Raw genomic sequence first — 13,872 nt, 5'->3', positions numbered from 1 at the left:
TGCTTCTGAGTCTTTAACGGTTTTTGAATAGGCGAAAGTTCCCTATAATCGCATTATTGTGCCTAGTATTTTAGAAGGTGTAAACAAAGGTCCATGCCTTTAATTTTAATACCTATCAATCCTTTATTTATGTTAAAGTAAACCTGGGAGGAAAAGTGCGCCCGGTGTGGGGCTCGAACCCACGACCGCCGGAACACTAGCACGGCGCTCTAACCAACTGAGCTAACCGGGCGGCTGGTTCTTACCCACACACACTACAATGTTCATCATGAAAAGCATCCAACTTTGACACTGAAATTTAAGACATCCATTACGTTTTGAAGTATTTTGACTGTAAATCATATGACTGTAGCAATCATTGCTTTGGAACACGTTCAAAAGCACTGTAGTTTATCAAATGACCATATATCTCTATGCTGGTGGTCATAGCTGGGGGACACGTTCTAAAGCACTGTAGTTTAACAGTTGACCATATATCTTTATACTGGTGGTCATAGCTGGGGGACACGTTCTAAAGCACTGTAGTTTATCAAATGACCATATGTCTTTATACTGGTGGTCATAGCTGGGGGACACGTTCTAAAGCACTGTAGTTTATCAAATGACCATATATCTTTATACAGGTGATCATAGCTGGGGGACACGTTCTAAAGCACTGTAGTTTATCAAATGACCATATATCTTTATACAGGTAGTCATAGCTCGGGGACACATTCTAAAGCACTGTAGTTTATCAAATGACCATATATCTTTATACTGGTGATCATAGCTGGGGGACACATTCTAAAGCACTGTAGTTTATCAAATGACCATATATCTTTATACTGGTAGTAATAGCTCGGGGACACGTTCTAAAGCACTGTAGTTTATCAAATGACCATATATCTCTATACTGGTGATCATAGCTGGGGAACAAGTTCTAAAGCACTGTAGTTTATCAAATGGCCATATATCTTTATACTGGTAGTAATAGCTTTGGGACACGTTCTAAAGCACTGTAGTTTATCAAATGACCATATATCTTTATACTGGTAGTAATAGCTCGGGGACACGTAATTTGTTAAGTGTTAAATCATAAGGAAAAGAGTGTTAAAACAAAAATAGCAAAAGCTGGAACCCTTTAGCAAAATAATATTGAAGACCACAATTTCAAACGTGTATTCAAAATTAATTACGGCTGATGTGTTGTTTGATTGGTTGATTGACAATGTATCATGTGATATAATGAATGTTTCCATAAGGGGCCAACATATCCACCATTTTTGTTAAAGTCCCGGTGGCTGTGTTGACTAGCCGGCTGTTTTTTTTACTGTTCACTTGGTTTTTCCTGGCGTGGGTTTGAACCCCACAAAAACCAAAATAAATTTTTATGCACTGGATTTTTTTCTGCATTATTCATAACATAAAAAAATGATAAAAATAGTTTTTTTCAGATGCATTACCGGGAAAACTAATATTTGGTCCAAAAACAAAAGCGAGTCACTTTTAAGTACTGCATTCAGTTTACTTGGTATATGCCTTCCAGATGCGTAGTCAGGCTTTACTGAATGTTACGCACGAAAGGGGGATGGTGTTGAAGGAGGAATATCCCTGTAGCTGTAGGGGGGCTCCCCAAGGAAAAAAAATGAAATATAGAACTAACATGTTGGGCACTGATGTGTATTTGGAGGGATTTATAGGTTCGGGCCGCCGACCTTGTAGTAACCAAGTGATTGATTTAGGCTCAGTAAGCTATCCAACACAGAGAAAAAATGCTTACTATAGCTGATCTTCCCTTTATTCTGATATCAATATTTAGCTTAGCCCTTGAATTTGATGCCATTTTTTGCCATATTTATTTTTTCATTTTTCAAATTGATGTTACACACATGCGTAAGTGCATAATGCTGGCTACGCCCCAGCCTTCAATGCTTCATATGAGTAGTTATGGCGGTGACAGCTGATGTGAAGTTCTAAATCTTAAGCAATGCAGTTTGTCAACTGATCACCTGGAATCATGACTTGAAATTGGATGTTCACCTGGATACACTTGAGGAGCAAAGAGGTCATGTTATGTTTGGAAAACTATGAAAAAAAAGTTGTTTGATTTGAAGTCTACAGATAAAACTCAGGATCTATACAAGTGTAAGAAATGTGGTTAGAATCAGTAAAGACTTAAAAGAAAGTCTTCACTGGATGTGTTAAGAAATAGGTAACTTTTGGTTTAATGAAGACATGGAATTAGAGAAAAAAGGTCACATTGGATTAAGAAAGTGATCTACAAGAATAGGTTTATGTGAAGAAAACTACTAGCTCAACAATTGGATTCACCTGAGGAGTTACAAGAACATTGGATTAAGAAGATATACAAAAATAGGTTGGATTATGTGAAGCAACTACTAGTTAAACGGATTTGGATTCACCTGAGGAATTACAAGAAACTATATGATAAAGGTCTTTTTTACTGTGCTTTGAAAAAAGTTCATCTGAAATGGGCCAAAGTTGAAGAGAAGATTGAAAAAATATGAAAGAATTGTGTGGATTTTAGATGACATGATTGAGTCTGTGACAAAAAACACTTCCATTGTTGGTAGTTTTCTATGCTTGGTGAAATTGAGAAATAATTTTTCATACAAGTATGGTTACTTATCTGCATGGAAAAATCAACATAAGCGGAACTTATGTGAACTGTGCCACAAATTAATTCTCCTGAAAGTACACAGTAACTATTATACACTTTCGTTTGCAAATCACCCTGGAATACATAGATCAAGGGTCTGAAGCATTGATTGATCTTGGCTTTTGTTCACGCTTAAACCACCAAGTGAATTTCCTTTCAAGTCTGACAGCTATGGCCTGTCATTTAACTTCATGCATCATTTTGCTAACATCATCTGCAATTTGACCTGTTGTTTAACTAATCACATAGAACTTTCTACCAAAAAAGTGGGCTCATTTCCACACAAACCATCCATGTTCAGTTTGCATTGATCTCCCCTTCACCAGGGCTTTAAAGTATGCTTGCAACAACTGCATGGTTACAAAGGGAAATCTTTAAAGAGTTGATCATGACTACCTGGGTTATCTTTTAAGAGTTGATCATTACCGTACTACCTGGGATATCTTTGAAGAGGGGATCATGAATATCTGGGATATTTTTTAAGAGTTGATCATGACTACCTGGGATATCTGTGAAGAGGGGATCATGACTACCTGGGATATCTTTTAGAGGTGATCATGAATATCTGGGATATCTTTTAATAGTTGATCATGACTACCTGGGATATCTTTGAAGAGGTGATCATGACTACCTGGGATATCTTTGAAGAGGTGATCATGAATATCTGGGATATTTTTAAAGAGTTGATCATGACTACCTAGGATATCTTTGAAGAGGTGATCATGAATACCTGAGATATTTTTGAAGAGGTGATGATCATGAATATCTGGGATATTTTTAAAGAGTTGATCATGACTACCTAGGATATCTTTAAAGAGGTGATCATGAATACCTGAGATATCTTTGAAGAGTTGATCATGACTGCCTGGGATATCTTTGTGAAGAGGTGATCATGACTATCTGGGATAGATATCTTTGAAGAGGTGATAATGACTACCTGGGATAGATATCTTTGAAGAGGTGATCATGAATAACTGGGATATCTTTGAAGAGGTGATCATGAATAACTGGGATATCTTTGAAGAGGTGATCATGAATACCTGGGATATCTTTTAAGAGGTGACCATGCATACCTGGGATAACTTGAAAGAGTTTATCGTGACTACCTTTACCTGGGATATCTTTGAAGAGTTCATCATGACTACCTGAAGGTGGTATAAATTAACCATCTGCTTTTTGCAAAATGGAAAAATGATTTTAATCATGCCTTAATACATGTAACAGATACTTTTTCAAGCTTCCTGTTGACCTTATAAGGATTATAGTAATCACTTCATACAAGAAATCAACATTTTTAAATATTTTATTTGAAATCATAATATGAAAATAAAATAAATCCATTCAAACAAGTGCTGACACAGCAATTTGACAAATGTTCTGGACAGGGTTTACTTTACACAGAAAGCCAATTGTTCAATGTTCTGTTTGCATACATAAAAGCCCATATTAGGGAGAAACATTTACAGATGTGCATCATGATGAACCCACTGGTTCAATGAAATTTTAAAAGTTTGAAGGCAAAAGCTGTTACATTTGAGATGAACAGTTACCTTAAATGGAGCTTTAAGCAAAAATCTTAGCAATACACAATCTAATATAAAAGTAAGGTAAAAAAAGTTCTTAGTTTCAGCTAACTTCTAAAATAAATAGGGTTGGTCAGTGTGCTTTTTTTCTAAAAAAAACAAGAGGCCCATGAGTGCCTATGCTCTAGTGGCATGGCTCATGTGGTTATTTTTGATCCAGAGCATGTATGTATGAGTAATAGCCAACAAACATATTGTTCACGTTTTGTGTTTGAGTTAGCTTAAAACGTTGCACATTTAACATCTGAGAACAGAAAGTGTTGTAAGCAGATTAGTTGCATGAACTACTAGTATTCTAATATGTGCCAAGTAAAGGTCATCTGAGGAGAATAAAATTTGCTACAAAACTGTACTATTGGTCAAATTTTCATTTTTGTAACTTTAAAAGGACAAAATGGATGGTGGCCCCGGCCCAGGGCACATAATTTCAACTGTTTTGCTAGACGGTCTACATATAATGCTCCACAACAAATATCAAAGATATGAGCCTTGTGGTTTGAAACAAGAAGATTTTGAAAATATTTCTTAAAAAACTTGTGACCCCTGGGGGCAGTGCCAGTTTTGACCCTAGGGGCATAATTTGAACAACCATGGTAGCAGACCAATAAAATAATCCTTATTCAAAATAACAAGGGTCTGCATAGTTGTTTCAGACATAAAGATTTTCAAACATTTCCCAATTTAGTATACCAAACCGGTGAACCCAGTGGCGTGGCCAATAATGACCCCAGGGGCCTAATTTGAACAATTTTTCACATGAATTTGTGACTTTACATGTAAACTTGTCTAAAAATAGACTTCGCTCATGTAGACTTGGCTAAAAATTGCATTTTTTTTTACTTTTGAGGCCCATAATCTAGGTATGCATGGGCAGATCTGGTTTTCAAAAGGAACCAAGCTCTAATTGATATCTTAATACTGTACAAGTTTCATCTATATACAATTAAAACTGAAGACTGTACCATGTTCACAAGCAATTGTTTACAGTCGCACAGACGTTCAAGGCCTATAATCTAGGCATGCATGGGCAGATCTGACTGGTTTTCGAAAGGAACCGAGCTCTATTGGATATCTAAATACTGTTTTATTGAGATACAATCATAACTAAAGACTGTATGGTGTTCACAAGCAATTGTTTACAGGCGCTAGGAAGCACATACTACGTACACATTACCATCACATCAGATATTCTGATCTTTGGCCAGTAAAGCTAAAATTAAAACCGTGATAATGTACCAAAACTACCTATATCAGGGTATATCACTATTGTATTCTTTTTAGGATATACAAGAGCTGTCATGGGGCAGTGCCCTCAACTATATGCTGCTTTGTCTTAGAAATGAATACAATAATGATAAAGGTAATATGCAATAAAGAGACAAAATAAAAATTAAGCATGAAATGCTGCAATGCAAAAAACCAACAAGTTTTCAATGATTGACAGACAAACCTAATTAATTAAGCCTTTGTTGTGCGATTAAGTTTCAATATTTTTTTGTTTTAGTGACCTTGATCCTATGGGCCCCGAAAGCAATTCTATAATACTTTGTATACTAAGTTTGTAGATGTATTTGATGCTGCCCTCCTCCTGGCCTGCCAACACAATGACACAGTCATGTCATTTTTATAACCAGGTTTCACTTTACAGGTTAACAAGAGCTGTCGTAAAACAGTGCGCTCTACTACGCCTCTTGGAATTGGACGTAAATACAATAATAGTGTGATGTGCCTGTAAAAAGCAATAAAACAATCAAATAAAAAAAGTGAATACGAATCACAATGTGACAAAACAAGGTTTGATTTGGTTAAGATTATAAAAATGTGCCTGTCAAAATAAAAAAATAACAAGACGCCAACGCGGCAACGCCGCATAAAGCTTGATTTTTTATTTGACAATGCAATTTTGCAAACCTAGGATTTGAGCTAATGACCTAGTATTTTTAACCAAAAAGACCCATATTTATATTTATCGGAGATATCATTCATACAAATAACCTGATCAACAGAAACTATTCCATTTGTGTGAGGAAAAACGAACATTTTATAAATACATCAGCTTTTCCAAAAAGATCTGTCCCAGAGACCTAGTTTTTGACCCTAGATGACACACTTTATCATCTAAGATTTCATGTACACAAATATTTTTAAAGTTAATTAAAATTTAAATTTTTGAAAAATATGGTTAGATCTGAAATTCATGATTGGGATGTGTGTTTATAAAATAACAATTGAATTTAGTTATTAACTGATATGGATAGCTTTGGTAAGCATGGATTTGACATCAGGAAAGTATTTCCTAAGATTTGACCTAGTGACCTAGTTTTTGATCTGAGGTGACCTATATTCACAAATGATTAAGACAACATGTAGACAAATATTCTGACCAAGTTTAAAAAAGATTTGACTAAAATTAATGAATTTTTATGACTGGGATTCTTTCTTCTAAAATTTGACCTTGTGACCTAGGTTTTGACCGGGGATGACCCATATTATAGAACTTTTAAGATATTATGCAGACAAATATTCTGACCAAGTTTCATAAAGATTTGACAAAAATTGTTCAATTTATGATGTGGAATGATTTTCCTAAGATTTGACCTAGTGACCTAGAATTTGACCCGGGATGACCCATATTAAAAAACTTTCAAGATAGTATGCAGACAAATATTCTGACCAAGTTTCATAAAGATATGAAAAAAAATGTTGAATTTATGACATGGAAATATTTTCTCTAAGATGTGACCTAGTGACCTAGAATTTGACCAGGGATGACCCATATTCATACATCTTCAAGATAACATGCCGACAAATAGTCTGACCAAGTTTGATTACCATTGGATAAAAACTCTTGATTTTATTACATAAAATGAAAACTTTAACGCAGAATTGTTAATGATAGTATAGCCCACCTATTCTTCGAATAGTCGAGCTAAAAATGAACAAATAATAATTTGCAATGCTAATAAGCTCTTGCTCAATTTCATCATGTCCCTTTCACATATGAGTTGGACTGATATATCAATCACTAAATATTAATGGTCCTAGGTCAAAGAATTCAAGGTTCATTGTGCAGAATAACCACTGTTAGCCATTACCTTCACCTTCGACCAAAAAACTCCGAAAACAATACTTGTCATGTTCTGGTCAAATATAACCTACCATTAATGTTTTATGGATTGAAGTCAACCTACAAAATGTATTTTCAAATTATTCAAAAATATAAATGTGTCTGTTTGAAATATAAATGTGTCTGTTTGAAAACATACGCTAAAACATATGCCCATTTGTTTTTACAATAGTGGCATAATACATATAAAATACAATAAATCAATGACACAATGCAGCACAAAAGAGGTCTTTTATATCACAGATTCTCTGCAAGCCAAGGTAGGGTAATTCCATCCAAAGAGCATGCAAACTGACAACAGCCTGTTGAAGAGATTTTCCTGAGGAACAATCCTGGGTATTCATTCCCTTCCTTCTGTCAGAGTAGAGACGTTTCAAACTGACAGCCTGCAATTTTAATGTACATATTTGAAAACTGTTTATATTCACAGTGACTTTTTATAAAAAAAATTACATAAAGTGATGTTACATAAAATGTTGCCCATATACAATAAAATGATTAAACAGACTATCATAAACAATAAGTCTACAAGTACGGTATAAGGCCTTAAAGGGACTGTACACCAGACTGGCACTAAAAAAGTTTTTTTTCTGTAACATATCTCAGGACAATTATTTAACAGAATGTGTTACGCTTTTATGTCATAATTGTAAAAAAAGTACAAACATGTAAAAAAAAATGTGTCACCAAAATTGAAGTCCAGTGTTGTATCAACTGTGCTACGTAGGCTTACTTTTTACATAAAGTGATGTTACATAAAATGTTGCCCATATACAATAAAATGATTAAACAGACTATCATAAACAATAAGTCTACAAGTACGGTATAAGGCCTTAAAGGGACTGTACACCAGATTGGAACTAAAAAAGTTTTTTTTCTGTAACATATCTCAGGACAATTATTTAATAGAATGTGTTACGCTTTTATGTCATAATTGTAAAAAAAGTACAAACATGTAAAAAAAAATGTGTCACCGAAATTGAAGTCCAGTGTTGTATCAACTGTGCTACGTAGGCTTACTTCAATCAAGTGGTATATTAAAGCTATACACCTAACTTGGTTATACCATGTGATAACATCGACTAGCCAATCACGCATAAGAAATTAATTCTACTAGGTAGACATACCCAGTAATCTTTTTGAACGGAAAAATATGAAATAACTGCTAAACTTAATAAACTTGCAATTTGATCATCTGGTGCACACTGTTGCTTTAACAGCAATTAAAAAAACAACACATTCATGAAACAAATTATATAATTTACTTTGCCTGTATATAATTATTTAAAACTATATTTATTTTTTTTTAATTATTTTTCGTTTTAAATACAGAAATGCTTATGCTGAGGACTTGGAAAGTTCTATTCTTACACATGGAAGTGGTGCAGAATGTATCCATTAATAGCCACGGCCGCAGATGTAATTCTGTAGATGTTTTCATGGCTGCTACTGATATCATGGACTCAACGGCATGGTCAACTGTTGGTCCAGGCAGCGATATATCTGCCATCTCTGTGGAAGGCTCTGGATGAAGGGCGGCAAAGGTCCATGACCAACTCCTAATAGCAAAATGAATTATTATTCAGAGTATGAGATGCACTATTTATTGAACATGTAAATGTACATGGGTATATCATTTTTGTTCTCACTCATCAACTCAATACTCTTTAAATCGTTGTTTATATTTCAATCCTGTACTTGTGTATAGACCTGTACTTGTTCATGGACATTTCCTTTAGGCCTGGCGGAAACAATAAATGTCTTATCATACAAAATTACAAACACAAAGCACAGTCTTACCAGTTGGCGTTTCAACACAGTTTGTTCTTCAACATTCCAGAAGCAAGCACGTGTAGACAGACACCAAGCACACACTTTAGGGTGATAGTGGTGGTGGTCATTTTGTGCTATTGTGCATCTAATAGCTTGTTAACTGCTACAGGTCTTTTTAGGCCAAATCTAAAAAAAATGAACATCTGTCAATTGACCTACAGTGCATGAGAAAGTCACCTTTATAGAGTTATATGGTAAGAGAATTTAATAAAAAAACAGAGCTTTTAAGGTAAAGTCCAGTCAAAATCTCTAATATAAATGTGTATGGTCAGTGGAATAAGAACACAGCTGAAGACAATATACTTCCTGCCATATAAACCAGTGTTAGGTATAGATATGTACCGGAGTATATACAGTCATCTGTTAAACTACAGTGCTTTAGAACGTGTCCCAAAGCTATATGATAACTAGTATAGAGATATATGGTCATTTGATAAACTACAGTGCTTTAGAACGTGTCCCCCAGCTATGACTACCTGTATAAAGATATATGGTCATTTGATAAACTACAGTGCTTTAGAACGTGTACCCCAGCTATGACTACCAGTATAAAGATATATATGGTCATTTGATAAACTACAGTGCTTTAGAACGTGTCCCCCAGCTATGACTACCTGTATAAAGATATATGGTCATTTGATAAACTACAGTGCTTTAGAACGTGTCCCAAAGCTATGACTACCAGTATAAAGATATATGGCCATTTGATAAACTACAGTGCTTTAGAACGTGTCCCCCACCTATGACCACCAGCATAGAGATATATGGTCATTTGATAAACTACAGTGCTTTAGAACGTGTCCCCCAGCTATGACTACCTGTATAAAGATATATAGTCATTTGATAAACTACAGTGCTTACGAACGTGTCCCAAAGCTATGACTACCAGTATAAAGATATATGGCCATTTGATAAACTACAGTGCTTTAGAACATGTCCCCCAGCTATGACCACCAGCATAGAGATATATGGTCATTTGATAAACTACAGTGCTTTAGAACGTGTCCCCCAGCTATGACTACCAGTATAACGATATATGGTCATTTGATAAACTACAGTGCTTTAGAACGTGTCCCCCAGCTATGACTACCAGTATAAAGATATATGGTGATTTGATAAACTACAGTGCTTTAGAACGTGTCCCCCAGCTATGACTACCTGTATAAAGATATATGGTCATTTGATAAACTTCAGTGCTTTAGAACGTGTCCCAAAGCTATGACTACCAGTATAAAGATATATGGTCACTTGATAAACTACAGTGCTTTAGAACGTGTCCCCCAGCTATGACTACCCGTATAAAGATATATGGTGATTTGATAAACTACAGTGCTTTTGAAGGTGTCCTCCAGCTATGTCTACCCGTATAAAGATATATGGTCATTTGATAAACTACAGTGCTTTTGAACGTGTCCTCCAGCTATGACTACCCGTATAAAGATATATGGTCATTTGATAAACTACAGTGCTTTTGAACGTGTCCTCCAGCTATGTCTACCCGTATAAAGATATATGGTGATTTGATAAACTACAGTGCTTTAGAACGTGTCCCAAAACTTTTACTACCAGTATAAAGATATATGGTCATTTGATAAACTACAGTGCTTTAGAACGTGTTCCCGAGCTATGACTACCAGTATAAAGATATATGGTCATTTGATAAACTACAGTGCTTTAGAACATGTCCCCCAGCTATGACTACCTGTATAAAGATATATGGTCATTTGATAAACTACAGTGCTTTAGAACGTGTCCCCCAGCTATGACTACCAGTATAAAGATATATGGTCATTTGATAAACTACAGTGCTTTAGAACGTGTCCCAAAGCTATTACTACCAGTATAAAGATATATGGTCATTTGATAATCTACAGTGCTTCAGAATGTGTCCCCCACCTATGATCACCAGTATAAAGATATGTCATTTGATAAACTACAGTGCTTTAGAACGTGTCCCAAAGCTATTACTACCAGTATAACGATATATGATCATTTGATAAACTACAGTGCTTTAGAATGTGTCCCCCAGCTATGATCACCTGTATAGAGATATATGGTCATTTGATAAACTACAGTGCTTTAGAACATGTCCCCCAGCTATGACCACCAGTATAGAGATATATGGTCATTTGATAAACTACAGTGCTTTAGAACGTGTCCTCGAGCTATGACTACCTATATAAAGATATATGGTGATTTGATAAACTACAGTGCTTTAGAACGTGTCCCAAAGCTTTTACTACCAGTATAAAGATATATGGTCATTTGATTAACTACAGTGCTTTAGAACGTGTCCCCCAGCTATGACTACCAGTATAAAGATATATTGTCATTTGATAAACTACAGTGCTTTAGAACGTGTCCCCCAGCTATGACTACCTGTATAAAGATATATGGTCATTTGATAAACTACAGTGCTTTAGAACGTGTCCCCCAGCTATGACTACCAGTATAAAGATATATGGTCATTTAATAAACTACAGTGCTTTAGAACGTGTCCCAAAACTATTACTACCAGTATAAAGATATATGGTCATTTGATAATCTACAGTGCTTTAGAATTAGTCCCCGACCTATGATCACCAGTATAAAGATATATGGTCATTTGATAAACTACAGTGCTTTAGAACGTGTCCAAATGCTATTACTACCAGTATAAAGATATATGGTCATTTGATAAACTACAGTGCTTTAGAACGTGTCCCGAGCTATGACTACCTGTATAAAGATATATGGTCATTTTATAAACTACAGTGCTTTAGAACGTGTCCCCCAGCTATGACTACCTGTTGAAAGATATATGGTCATTTGATAAACTACAGTGCTTTAGAACGTGTCCCAAAGCTATTACTACCTGTATAAAGATATATGGTCATTTGATAAACTACAGTGCTTTAGAACGTGTCCCCCAGCTATGACTACTAGTATAAAGATATATGGTCATTTGATAAACTACAGTGCTTTAGAACGTGTCCCACAGCTATGAATACCTGTATAAAGATATATGGTCATTTGATAAACTACAGTGCTTTAGAACGTGTCCCCCAGCTATGACTACCAGTATAAAGATATATGGTCATTTGATAAACTACAGTGCTTTAGAACGTATCCCAAAGCTATTACTACCAGTATAAAGATATATGGTCATTTGATAATCTACAGTGCTTTAGAACGTGTCCCGAGCTATGACTACCTGTTGAAAGATATATGGTCATTTGATAAACTACAGTGCTTTAGAACGTGTCCCAAAGCTATTACTACCTGTATAAAGATATATGGTCATTTGATAAACTACAGTGCTTTAGAACGTGTCCCCCAGCTATGACTACTAGTATAAAGATATATGGTCATTTGATAAACTACAGTGCTTTAGAACGTGTCCCACAGCTATGAATACCTGTATAAAGATATATGGTCATTTGATAAACTACAGTGCTTTAGAACGTGTCCCCCAGCTATGACTACCAGTATAAAGATATATGGTCATTTGATAAACTACAGTGCTTTAGAACGTATCCCAAAGCTATTACTACCAGTATAAAGATATATGGTCATTTGATAATCTACAGTGCTTTAGAATGTGTCCCCCACCTATGATCACCAGTATAAAGATATATTGTCATTTGATAAACTACAGTGCTTTAGAACGTGTCCCAAAGCTATTACTACCAGTATAACGATATATGATCATTTGATAAACTACAGTGCTTTAGAACGTGTCCTCGAGCTATGACTTCCTATATAAAGATATATGGTCATTTGATAAACTACAGTGCTTTAGAATGTGTCCCAATACTATTACTACCAGTATAAAGATATATGGTCATTTGATAAACTACAGTGCTTTAGAACGTGTCCCCGAGCTATGACTACCTGTATAAAGATATATGGTCATTTGATAAACTACAGTGATTTAGAACGTGTCCCCGAGCTATGACTACCTGTTAAAAGATATATGGTCATTTGATAAACTACAGTGCTTTAGAACGTGTCCCAAAGCTATTACCACCTGTGTAAAGATATATGGTGATTTGATAAACTACAGTGCTTTAGAAGGTGTCCCCCAGCTATGACTACCAGTATAAAGATATATGGTCATTTGATAAACTACAGTGCTGTAGAACATGAGGCCCAACTAGGACTACCATTATAAAGCCAATTGTCATTTGTTTAACTTGTTTAGGTTAGTTTAGGTTAAATGTCATTAAATTTTGTAAAGGTCAAAATTCAGCTCATTCCCACCAAATCACTGTGTGCTTTGCTGAAAAAAATGATTTGCAAGCATCAATAGTTAAATAATGCATAAAATTATGGAAATATTTAATACCGTCTTCCCAAAATTCTTCGTACTAGAGTCAGGCACAAATTATCTTGCATTTCCAGCTCCTGGATTTTCCTTAAAGCCTCTTCCAAGGTTTTACAAACCAGCAGTTTTGTTCGCTGTGGTGTACTCATGTGTTTTACACAGATATCAATGACGTAATTGTGTAAACACGCACCTGCCTAAATCCACACTGTCGTTTATCAAAATCCATACTGTATTTAATTTTTACGCACAAAAACGCTGTCGTTAAGCTTGATTACAAACATCTTGCCATTTAACCGATTATTTTCAAGGTTAAAGGCAACTAAAATTTGGTCAAGAATTAGCATTAATGAAGTTCTTTGAA

At 35.2% G+C, this 13,872-nt stretch overlaps 1 long non-coding RNA gene and 1 other non-coding gene across 2 annotated transcripts; both read right to left on the bottom strand.

The window, feature by feature from the left end:
- Positions 1 to 158: 158 nt before the first annotated feature.
- Positions 159 to 232, bottom strand: Trnat-agu (transfer RNA threonine (anticodon AGU)). The gene has a single exon. It is a non-coding gene; the product is annotated as a tRNA-Thr (tRNA).
- A 3,714-nt stretch (positions 233 to 3,946) lies between these two features.
- LOC128203693 (uncharacterized) lies at positions 3,947 to 13,645 on the bottom strand. Its single transcript, XR_008256010.1, has 4 exons — positions 13,530 to 13,645; positions 9,170 to 9,328; positions 8,741 to 8,928; positions 3,947 to 7,755 (listed from the first exon to the last, which is right to left on the bottom strand). It is a non-coding gene; the product is annotated as an uncharacterized LOC128203693 (long non-coding RNA).
- Positions 13,646 to 13,872: the final 227 nt, after the last annotated feature.

Source organism: Mya arenaria, chromosome 9 (genome assembly GCF_026914265.1).
Source record: "Mya arenaria isolate MELC-2E11 chromosome 9, ASM2691426v1".
Taxonomy (NCBI): Eukaryota; Metazoa; Mollusca; class Bivalvia; order Myida; family Myidae; genus Mya; species Mya arenaria.
The sequence above is the reverse complement of the archived record's forward strand: the minus strand, read 5'-3'. Positions and strand labels throughout refer to the sequence as shown.